Source organism: Schistocerca piceifrons, chromosome 1, assembly GCF_021461385.2.
Source record: "Schistocerca piceifrons isolate TAMUIC-IGC-003096 chromosome 1, iqSchPice1.1, whole genome shotgun sequence".
NCBI lineage: Eukaryota > Metazoa > Arthropoda > Insecta > Orthoptera > Acrididae > Schistocerca > Schistocerca piceifrons.
In genome coordinates, this window is record NC_060138.1 from 983807186 (window position 1) to 983819760 (window position 12575).

Sequence of the window (12575 nt, forward strand, 5' to 3'; positions counted from 1 at the left end):
ATTTCAACAGTTTCATTTGGTTTCGGAGCTCGTACTATTTGGAATTGGAAAAGGAGCTTGTTAATGCTAGTGACTCAGGCCACATCAAGGTTCCTGTCACACAGCTGAAATAAAGCACTTATACTGTGCAAACTGCAGGATACTGTGCTTCATGCGAGAAAATACATAACTAAATATTCCTTTCCTGGAGGTGGACGCAGATATACGCTTCTCTGACAGTAGGAAAATGTCGTAGGATGAAAGCGTCGCTATTTATGTAAAATGCTCTACATATTTCTTCTTGACACAGGAACCGCCAATTTTACAGTTAACCAATAAAAACCATGGTAGAGCGACTAATAACAGTTCTGATACTAGGACCTTTTTACCCACCCCTCTAGAAATTCTTGCCTCACTGAGCACTCGAAATGTTCACTCGTCGAAAGCTAGCCACGGATTCCTTCCCACAAAAAGAGTTGGCGCGCTACCTTGCGACTATCCACCTTTCACTTTCACGCCTAAGCCTTATCGTTAGGGAAGGACTTCCCTCCAGATTTTCTACTATGTAGAATTCAACGATCCATAAGCATGAACCAGTTACATTTGTCACAGTGTAGTGCATAAGTAATACAAAATGACATACATTTGAAAAAGACATTTATGGATATTTCTAGATTACATAGATTGAAAGAATGATGAAAAGTATTTACATGCTCCTCAGTTCAAAGTGTACCAGACTGAAGACTTCCCGCAATAGCAGTCATCCTCATTTAGCCAATGGCCTTGTCAAAAACGACGGGGGAGTGGACAGAGGTTCAAGGCACTCTCTTGCCCTTGTGGTTTGAAACTGTCCCTGAAGGGGAAGAATCAACAAAGTTAACGACATGAGGATGCATAAGACAATAGAAGCTACTGCATTAAAAACACAAAATGTGTATTCACAGAACAGTGGCCTGTACTTGAAAAAATGCTATGATGGTATCTCTATTGCCAAAAGATTCCAGAGTAATCAGCCACTCGGAACTCCGGGAGGGGACTTCCAAGGAGGATGTGACTACGAGAAAAAGATTGAATAACAAAGGAAAGGATAACGTTCAACGAGTTTGGGCATGGAATGTCAGAGGTCTGAATGTGATAGGGAAGCTAGAAAATCTAAAATGGGAAATGCTAAGGTCAATCTCGATACAGTTGGAGTCAGTGAAATGAAATAGAAAGAAGACAAGGACCTATGGTCAGATGGGTATAGGGTAATATCGACAGCGAAGCTAAGGCGAAATGGCTGCATTGAAAAGTGAAGATATCGAAAAAGTATTGACTGTCGGAAGGTCAGACTCGGCATGAAGAAAGGTCAAAACAACCTTCACTGAAATGAAATGCCGGCTTGATAACACAAAGACTGGAATGGGAATTCCACAGTTAAATGCAGATGAGAAAACAGACGGTGAAAAGAGCACACTGAAGGCCTCTATGAGCAGGAGGACTTGTCTGGTGACACGATAGAAGAAAAAAGAGGAGTCGATATCGAGGCGATACGGGTGCAGTATTGTAATCTGAGTTTGAAAGATATCCGAAAGACTTGAAGTCAAATAAGGCGGAGTGGTTATATGACACTCCACCAGAATTTCTAAAATCATTGCAAGCAGTGGCAACAAAACGGCTGTTGACGTTAGTCGGTAGAATGTATGAATCTGGCGATAAATCATCTGACTTCGGGATATCATTATCCGCACAATTCCACAGATTGTACGGCCCAACAAATGCGAAAATTATCGCAAAATCAACTTAACGGCTCATGCATCCAAGGTATTGACAAGAATTATATACAGAAGAACTGAAAAGAAAATTGAGGATGTGTTAAATAAAGATGTTTGGACTAAGGACAGATAAATTCACCAGATATACAGTTCTGACGTTGGGTATAATCAAGACACGTTCATTTAATTTTTCGTCCTGGAAAAGTGTTTGACAATATAAAATGGTGAAATATGTACGAAATTCCGAGAAAAATATGGATGGGCTATAGCAAAAAGAGGTAATATACAATATATACAAGAGTCAGGAGGGAACAGTAAGACTGGGATCCTAGAACGAAGTGCTCGGATTAAAAATGGTGTAAGACTGGGATGTAGACTTTCGTCGCTACTGTTCAGTTTATTCATAGAAGTATCAATGACGCAAATGAAACAAAGATTCAAGAGTGCGTCAAAAATTCCGATTGAAAGGAAATCAACGATAATATTCACTTACGACGTTGCTATCCTGAGTGAAAGTGAAGAATAATTTCAAGATCTGTTAAATGGAATGAACAGTCTAGTGAGCACAAAGTATAGATTGAGAGTAATCGAAGAAAACCGAAGGTAATGAGGAGTAGCTGAAATAGGAACAGTGAGAAACTTAACATCATAACTGGTGATCACCGGCTAGATGAAGTTGCCATACTCTGCTTCCTAGGCAGGAGAATAGCCCTTGACGGACGGAGGAAGGCAGGCCATAAAAAACAGACTAGCCCTGCAAAAAAGACATTCCTGGCCAAGAGAAGTCAACTAATATCAAATTTACCCTTTAACTCGAGCAAACAACTTCTGAGAGTGTAAAAGAATGTTGAAAATTAGGTGTACTGATAAGGTAAGGAGGAGGAGTTCCTCTGTAGAATCTGGGAGGCAAGGAATATATGGAAAACAGTGACAAGAGAAAGTACCAGGATAATCGGACCTATATTAAGACGTCAGAGAATAGCTTCCATGGTAATAAAGGGCGGGGGGGGGGGGAGGGGGGAGGGGAGTGTAGAGAGTAAAAACTGTAGAGGAAGACGAGATTGGAATGCGTCCAGCGTATAATGAAAGGCGTAGGTTGTGGTCCTTAATCTGCCGCGCTGCTTCAGTCTTGGTCAGGTTCTCTTACTTCTCTCGCAAGCTAGTGTGCTGCACGCTACGTTTTGCGATTAGACGGCTCATTTCACTGGCATCACACGACGATTTATCAACATCTACAACGTTCCTCTTTCTTGATGAGCTCTTTCTTACTGAGTTAAGAAAAAGAGAAATAATAAAAATACTATCATACCTACAACCATCCCAGCACCTGATATACCAATACAGCATCTTTTACCCACTGGAAATAACGTTGTTCCTAATCAACTTATAGTAATTATCTAGGATAAACCAAATATTAGAAAAAATTGCAAAATATTTTATAGCTATTACCACAGCAGTCACTGTATACGAACATCTTTCAGATGGCTGTTGATTTGGAATATGAGAAGAACATCGGTTCTTTGGCTGCCATTCGTTTCTCTAATCTTACTTTTTACTTACTTAAACATTACGTTGCTGCTCTACGATTGATCTTAGTATCTCGAAGGATCGGGCCATGGCATCACCACGTGGGTTCATTTGGAACTATTATTGTATGAGCACTGGCTTTGTTAGAAGTATTCGTCTCTCCGTGTACAGAGGGCGCTGATACCGCCAAAATTTGTCAAACAATTCCACAAAATACGCACTTTCCATTCATTCCTTTTACAGTGCAGTCATGCCAGAAATTTGAGTACTGAATTAAATTATTATAATACTTATTTTACTTGGCTGATATTATACCTGTCATTTCTCATACCCCTCTGTGACACCCAGTGGAACTGTTTGCTCGATGCATTCTTGAGCGATTGGTATGATGTGGTGAATTTCATGTCCCGAAATGAGCCTACAGGAATCGTTACAAAGACATTGCACTTGGTACACCGGTAAGTCAATGGCATTGCCTTGGAGAGAACCCGGCATTTTTCCTTTCTTTCATTACTTTTGCCATGTCATCTATACAACGATTTTAGTGTCTCAGTAGAGATACCAGTGACAAAACTAGGATGTTGGTAAACAAGCTTCCGAGCACAATTTGTTCTGCTTACTATAGTAACCATTGTCACAGTGCCTTTTTACCGGCGGTCTATTCGCAGTAGGTGCATACGATGATGATCAGGTCTTTTGAGGCGACGGATCATTCCCTAACAGGTACCGCCACGGTCCAGTCTTACATAGCGTATCATTAAAATTGTAAGACTGCGAAGCTGGTAACAACAAAGGACATGAAGTATATCATACGTTCGGATATGCGAACCACACGACACAGATTAGATAGGATTAACATCTACATTCTGATTATATAGAAAGATTAAGGAGCGGATTTCTCATTTAGAAATGTTGTTTGGTTGTGAGAAAATTCTGTTATGTTTACATTAACATAATCTGAAAAGGGAACACATGTTGCACTCCGACAGCGGGAGGTTCGACGCCTATCGAGACTAAGATTTGTCGTTCGGCTATCTCTCTGCTTGCATTGGTCAGTACTGCACGACCGTCATGTGAATACGGGAATTATATGGTGAACAGGACCACGCTAAACATCATACACGTTCTCAACGGCTCTACGTCACTGACGCCTCTGAGCCCAGACATGTTATTCGCTCGGCCACTAGAGCCAGATGGCACCAGATGGCAGTTATAAGAGTCGAGGGGCATGAAAGGGAAGCAGTGGTTGGGAAAGGAGTGAGACAGGGTTGTAGCCTCTCCCCGATGTTATTCAATCTGTATATTGAGCAAGCAGTAAAGGAAACAAAAGAAAAATTCGGAGTAGGTATTAAAATTCATGGAGAATAAGTAAAAACTTTGAGGTTCGCCGATGACATTGTAATTCTGTCAGAGACAGCAAAGGACTTGGAAGAGCAGTTGAACGGAATGGACACTGTCTTGAAAGGAGGATATAAGATGAACATTAACAAAAGCAAAACGAGGATAATGCAATGTAGTCAAATTAAATCGGGTGATGCTGAGGGGATTAGGTTAGGAAATGAGACACTTAAAGTAGTAAAGGAGTTTTGCTATTTAGGGAATAAAATAACTGATGATGGTTGAAGTAGAGAGGATATAAAATGTAGACTGGCAATGGCAAGGAAATCGTTTCTGAAGAAGAGAAATTTGTTAACATCGAGTATAGATTTAAGTGTCAGGAAGTCGTTTCTGAAGGTATTTGTGTGGAGTGTTGCCATGTATGGAAGTGAAACATGGACGATAACCAGTTTGGACAAGAAGAGAATAGAAGCTTTCGAAATGTGGTGCTACAGAAGAAAGCTGAAGATTAGATGGGTAGATCACGTAACTAATGAGGAAGTATTGAATAGGATTGGGGAGAAGAGACGTTTGTGGCACAACTTGACTAGAAGAAGGAATCGGTTGGTAGGACATGTTTTGAGGCATCAAGGGATCACAAATTTAGCATTGGAGGGCAGCGTGGAGGGTAAAAATCGTAGAGGGAGACCAAGAGATCAATACACTAAGCAGATTCAGAAGGATGTAGGTTGCAGTAGGTACTGGGAGATGAAGAAGCTTGCACAGGATAGAGTAGCATGGAGAGCTGCATCAAACCAGTCTCAGGACTGAAGTCCACAACAACAACAACTAGAGCCACGTCACATGCTGTGAGTTAGGAATTTGGCTTCTTTGCAGGAAGACAATTATCCGCAGCGCGACGAAGTGGGATCACTGCGGACTGTCACCACAGAGACCACTATTGCAGCTTTCCTTGGTGCGACAAGAGATAGACAGCTGCGGCAACAGATATTGGTCAAATGCCAATACTGGACTCAACAGAGGAAGCACTTTGTCATTGCAGACAAACCTCATTCCTGAGCTCTGCATCACGAGGGATGTATCTGTTTGAGGGGGCTCCAAGGCGAACGGACGAGATTCTTCATCGCCATTATTGCCCACATCCTGACGTGGTAGTATGGGACAAATGAAACAATCGAGTGGCATTGTTGGCCAGGAGGCAACGCCCGGAGAAGTTCAGCCGCGGAGTGCAAGACGCCACATTGGTGGACTTGCGCGACGGTGATGACGAGATGACTATGAGGACAACGCAACACCCTTTCCACGGGTGGAGGAAATATCCAACCGGGCTGGGAATCGAACATGGGCGCGCTGCATAGAAAGCAAGCACGTTATTACTCAGTTAAGCAGGTGGGCGGTGGTGTGGTGTGCCACTGCGTTAGCGACAGGATCACTTTTTGTTGATATAGCCGATAATTGGGTGGTAAACATTATATTTCTGATGTGTCAAAAGCGGGTGCTCGTGGTCTATCTTCGAGTTCTCGGAGGCGTTAATTACCCAAAGGAAAAATAGGAAAAGTAACGAAAGAAACGACGTACCACGAAGGAATGATCAGAATGTGACGGAAATCGGCAGATGTAATGTACACGTGCCTTACAAATTGCTGGTTACGATTTCAGAAAAAAATGGACGATTTATCCAAGAGAAAGAGCTGGAAACATTGAACAGATCAATTACACGTTGATCTACTTCTGGTGTTTATGGAAGACAGAGTTGACTGATAGAGTTGGTGGATGTACTGAGGATATCGTGTGAAAATTTGTCCGATTGGCACATTAGACTGTCAGAATAGCGATCTGGTTGAAGGGCCCTGACCATAATGTTCCACACATTCTCAACTGGGTTGAGATCCAGGCGATCTTGCTAACAAGACAGAGTATGACAAGCACGAAGACAAGCGGCAGAAACTCTCGGCGTTTGTGGGCGGGCATTATCTTGCTGAAATCTAAACTCAGGAAGATTTGCCGTGAAGGACAACGAAATGGGGTGTAGGGTTTCGTGAACGTACCGCTATTCTGTAATGGTGTAACGGATGACGGCCAAAGTGGTGTTGCTATGAAAAGAAGTGACACCCCTGAACATTACTCCTGGTTGTCGAGCCTTATGGCGTGCGACGCTCAGGTTGGTATCACACCGGCGTCCCGGGCACCACCAGACAAGTCTCACTGGCCGGAGTATATTTGTCTTCTGTGATAAATAGAGTCTCGATGACCAGTAGAGACGTCTCTGGAGACGCATTGGAGAGTGGAGGAATACGAATTTTTGAATGTCGCCCTACATACCGCCCGGCAACAAAGAATGGTGGTAAGAGATGCCATTTCATTTCATAGCAGGACCCCTCTGCTGGTCCCCCGCGGGACTCTTAAGTACAGTGGAATGTCGACGGTATTGTATGCTCTATTTTGTTGCCCTTCAATGCAAGCCATCCTTGGCTTACATTCCAGCAAGATAATGTCCGCTCGCAGACGGCGAGAGTTTGTACTGCTTGTCTCCATGCTTGCCAAACCCTACTCTGGCCAGCAAGGTCGCCGGATCTCTCCCCGATAGAGAATGTTTTGAGCATTATGGGCAGGGCTCTCCAACCAGCTCGGTATTTTGACTATCTAACGGACCAGTTGGGCGGAATTCGGCACGATATCCCTCAGGATGATGTTCAACAACTCTGTCAATAAATACCAAGCCGAACAACTGCTTGCATAAGAGCCAAAGATCGAAGAACGCATTATTGACGTGCTCAATTTGTAAGGCTCTTTCTCTTGAATAAATCATCCAATTTTTTCTGAAGTTGTAATGATTTGTTTGCCTGTACACGTGCATAACGCCTATCGATTTTCGTCCAGTACGGATAATTCCTTCGTCGTATGGTCTGTAGTTTTTTTTGTTTTTTTGTTTTTTGCTTTTTCTGTTAGATTTTTAGTGTGTGTTTCAATTAGAATACGCGGTATTGCTTGTCACTCGTGCTGTACTCGCCTGCTTCAGTGCAGAAGCTTTTCGACTGTTGCCCTGACAAGCACACTCTCCAGATGTCACACCCATTAAAATGTGCGCGCCGTGATTCGCCAACCAGTACGATTGATGACGTATGACACTGAGGTGAAGCAGCATGGAACGATGTCCATGCATTTGTCATTCCAGCTCACTTGACATTTCAGTATGGACCCGCAAAGTATACTAAATTTCGCTCCTTGCATATCTACAAGCCACCTACAAATTTGATAATGTACTTATTTTAATGTTCCAAACATACGCAATAAGTAAAATTTGGCATCTTTTCGGTGCTGTAATTTTATGGACAACAGTTTAGTTCTCATCATACACATCATCCTGCTAAGTGGACCCCTGTGATATAACATTGTTGCTTTGGACATGTGCTGCTCATGACGTCACGGCGACCCAGCGCGCGACCCGAGGCAGCTGGAGGCAGCCCGCGGCGGCTGCCGGCGGTAATTGAGTGCACAGACGGCGGACAATGGCTGGCGACACACTTTGGCGTACCGGACGCCTAATCGGATCGTCGCGCGGCACCGCGCGCCCAATTGATTTAGCGGCGGCTGCAGCACCAGCAGCAGCCACCGCACAGTATGGGCCCTGCCTCGGGGGCTCGTCTGTGGAGATCATGTGCCCGGCCTGGTACCCTGTATGCAGACGAAGGTATGCTAACCGCTACAACGTTTTTCACGTGACTGTAATGATATGTTTGTCTAAGGCCCAGGTCGGGAAGTTAATTAATATTAAGCACATATACAGGGTGAACCGACAAACTGCAGGGACGGATTTCTCACTGGAAATGGAGGAAAGTAGGTCTTATGACCATGTGCCAGGAAAAGCATCGTTGCCACCATAGATGGTGCAGACGAATAGCTGGCCGGGATGGCAGAGCGGTTCCAGGCGCTTCAGTCCGGAACTGCGCAACTGCTACGGTCGCAGGTTCGAATCCTGCCTCGGGCATGGATGTGTGTGATGTCCCTAAGCCCGTCTCACACGGAGCAAGATTCGCTGTAAGCTTCCTTGCTGGCTCGCGCGATGGCTACCTTGCGGGCTCCGTCGTCTGCTAGCGGGCTACCTTGCTGAGAACCTTGTAAGATTTCCAGGATAGGTCTGGTGCTATTTTCCTTGTAGGGTTCCCTGCGTGCTACCTGCGTTGGCCAATCATGAGACGTTTCGTTTGTGACGTCAGACGCGGAAAGCTTGGGCGGGAAGCCTTTGTTGATTGTCGCTTTTCTGCTGTTGTGAGGTGCGGAAGGAAGTTCTTATAATTATTAAATAATGGCACCGCAGTGGTCCAAGGAAGCGATTGAAGCATTGATATGTACTTATACGGAAGAACAGTGTCTGTACGTCGTGAAAAGCGCAAACTATTATAATAAACAACTTGCGTGCAGAAGCACTCGAAAGAGTTACAAGTGTCGTATGTCTTGTTCGACCATATACGACGAGCAAGGAGTGCTAAGCAAAATGCACAATTTACGTACTCAATTTAAAGTGCAGTACGCCAAAGTAAAGTCATCGAAAAGCAGTGGCGCTGGGATGAACGACGTAAGTACAAAACTATGAATTTTGTGTTGAATGTAGAAACCTACTACTTGCAAACATCGGACACATTTAAGACTATTTCCTAGAAATATCACACTGAATATTCACCCGATTTTTGAAAGCACATAATCTTGAATGGTAATAGATTACGTCATTATTGGTATATTTATAAAGTCAAACTGTAATGAAATGGTGGTACTTTTGAACAAAGGTAGGTGTTATGCGAACTAACCTCAACTCTTTATGAAGCATGGAGAGCACACCTTTTCCAGCGTTTCTACTCTTAATCCAGTTTTTCATCCATTCTTTCTTTCTTCTTCTCTCATTAGCATGCATTTCTGCATCGTATACCACCAAAACAGCTAATAACGCCAATTTGCTCTGAACATCTATACCTGAAGCAGCCATCTTCGTTCGATACAACATGCTGCCGATCACAACACAACTAGCTGCCGATCTTGCACCGTGGGAGAGCTTCGGCATGGAAGATAGCCGTCTCCTTTCCCTGCAAGCCGGCAGGCCTGCACGCCATCTCGCAAACTTGCGGCGAACCTTGCTCCGTGTGATAGGGGCTTTAGGTTAGTTAGGTTTAACTAGTTCTAAGTTCTAGAGGACTAATGACCTCATATGTTAAGTCCCATAGTGCTCAGACCCATTTGAACCATTTTTTTTTGCAGAGGAATGAAAGTTTCTCTGACTACTTGTCGTGTGTTCCTTGTGTGTTGCAAGCTGTATGACTGACGGAGCGCTCTGTAAGCAACTGAATGATTTATTATTCATGTCAGGAGGAGTGTGTGTGGAGTGTGGCATGCTACGAGTGTGAAACATGGACTCTCGGGACAGAGGAACAGCAGAAGCTAAATTCTTTTGAAATGTGGTGCTATAGCCGCAGGCTCAAAATAAAATGGATCGACAAGGTCACAAACGAAGTGGTTCTGGAAAGAGCAGATGAGAAAAGAAGCTTCTGGAGTTTCATTGTTAAAAAGAGTGCAATTTACAGGCCATCTATTAAGACATAAAGGACTCCTGAACACAATCATAGAGGGATATGTCGAGGGAAAAAGACCAAGAGGAAGACCACGACTGAGGTACATGGATCAAATCGTGAAAGATGTGGGATGTGACACCTATACAGAAATGAAGAGAAAAGCTGAAAGACGCACAGAATGGAGACAAGCTGCCATTGTAGCTGTTGCAAACCAACCCTTGGATTGACCACTACAGAAGAAGAAGAAGTCAGGAGGAAGCCGAGATGGCGTTTGTGTATGGCCAAACAGATGGAAAGGGTATAGAAGCAGCATAACTGTACCAAAACAAGTACCCTTACTGACGTCAACCATATCACACAACATTTCAAGTCCTTTAACGTACCTACAAGAAATAGTAACTTACCTACAACAAGTAAAGCCTTTGTCTGTCTGTGAAAATGGACTCGATAAGTAACCTGAGCTATCAGTAATCGGAAGCTGACCTGCATAACACTGTATGCGTGTTGTGTGAGTGTCAGTTTCATTGTCATATAAACCCTCAACAGATCGTTACAAGGAAAACTTAAAACTAACATTTGGATGAGCTATCTGACTGCGTATTTGAATAAGAGAAACTACAGGAACAAATGAGCCTGTAACAATGAATACCTAAGTGACGGCGTATCTGAATAAAAATTTACAAGTGATACAGGATCTTGCTTCTTCAACGGAATTTACTGGATTAGAGTACATGACATGTTGTGGTGTGTCAGTGTCTGTGTTTCGGCCCTACGTTTTGCTATCACCTCTTTAGATGACTGCCTTTTTCCAAGTGGTTTACAGCAATTCTCAGCAGCATGCAGCAGCAGCGGCTAAACCTTATTGTTGCTGAGAATGAGTTTTATAAAAAGGAGTTTGTTTGGGTCCTGTTAACTACTAAGTAACTTATAAGAATGGATTTCATACATTAAGTCTATTACAAACTTCATCAATCATTATGACCAATAACAGGTTGATAAGTATTAATAATGGCGAAATGCCTGGCAATGACATAAGTATCAATAATGGCTGAGTGCCAGACTAACAAGTTATTTCAGTTTCATTGTTGCGAATTAGATTTGGAGAAAAATTATTATTATTTGGAGTATAAGGAGGCTTCTTCAACTGACAAGCAAAACATGGGATTATTGGAAACTCGGACTAACAATCATGAGCCTATCCCTGCAATTTCGCTACGCTTCCGAATTTTACCTTGAATTTCATCTTCAATCGTAGCTAAACCATCTAAATTTCTCCTGGCCATTTGAATGAAATCCGACCTTGAGTGTTGTCAGATCTGCCACCAGCGACGTGAGGGCAGCGTGACACGTCTTGTGTCTCCGAGCTCTCGACCGACACTACTGATTCGCCTCACAACAATACTTAGAATCGCGCTCCCATGTTTCGCCCTCAAATTGTTACTATCGATATCTGAGTGCTTATTTATTTCCAATCTTACACGATGCAAAGATTAGCCTTACTTAATATTTAATCAATGTAATGGAGAGTTCAGACACAAAAAAGTAACCTTACAGACACCAACCACGTCACACAAAATGTCAAGCCCTTTTTGACGTTTGTGTGGTCATGGGTCCTATCACACACAGCAACGTGCGGAGAGTTGAGATGTTGTATGATGTTGTATGGTGTCTGCGAGAGTACTTCTTTTGGTATAGCCTTGCTACCTCTCGGCCCTTTCCATCTACTTGGCCGTACACAAACACCATCTCGGCTTGTGCCACACATGAATGCCGGACCATTTTGCAGTTTTGCTGTTTTTTTGCATCAATCACACAGCTTGTAGCACACAAGAAACACACCGCACGTGGTCAAAGAGGCTTTCATTCGTCAGCGCCGTCTACCTTGGTAACGATGCGTTTCCGGACATATGTTCATGGCGTCTTTTCCAGTCGGAAATGCATCTCTTCAGTTTGTGCAGTTTGTCCGTATTACTAACGTTTATCCTGTACTACTTACGAAATAACTGTACTTAGGTGTGCCATTTGATACTAATAATAAATAATGCGATTAGATGCGCCAGCTGAATGAATGCAAGTAGTGTTTGTAACATTACTTTTACCTTTCGAAAACCTTTTTTAAGTAACAATAATTTAGTTTCAGTCATATTTGAAACAGAACGTAATTACAAAACACTTATCATTTTTGCATTGCTATGCTTAAAACCAGAAAACAACGAAATGAATTCCTTAGCGTCGTTTTTCCTGTAATTGGCTGGTGGTATTTCTAATTGGACACTTTAACTTCTGTCATTATCAGACTACAAACAGTATGAAGGCAGCATTGACCGACTGTACCCGTAGCGGGGCGTAACAAGCGCTGTATCACTCTAAGAGGTACAGGGGCGAGCAAGTGTGTAGGGGCTTACTCCAGTTCACT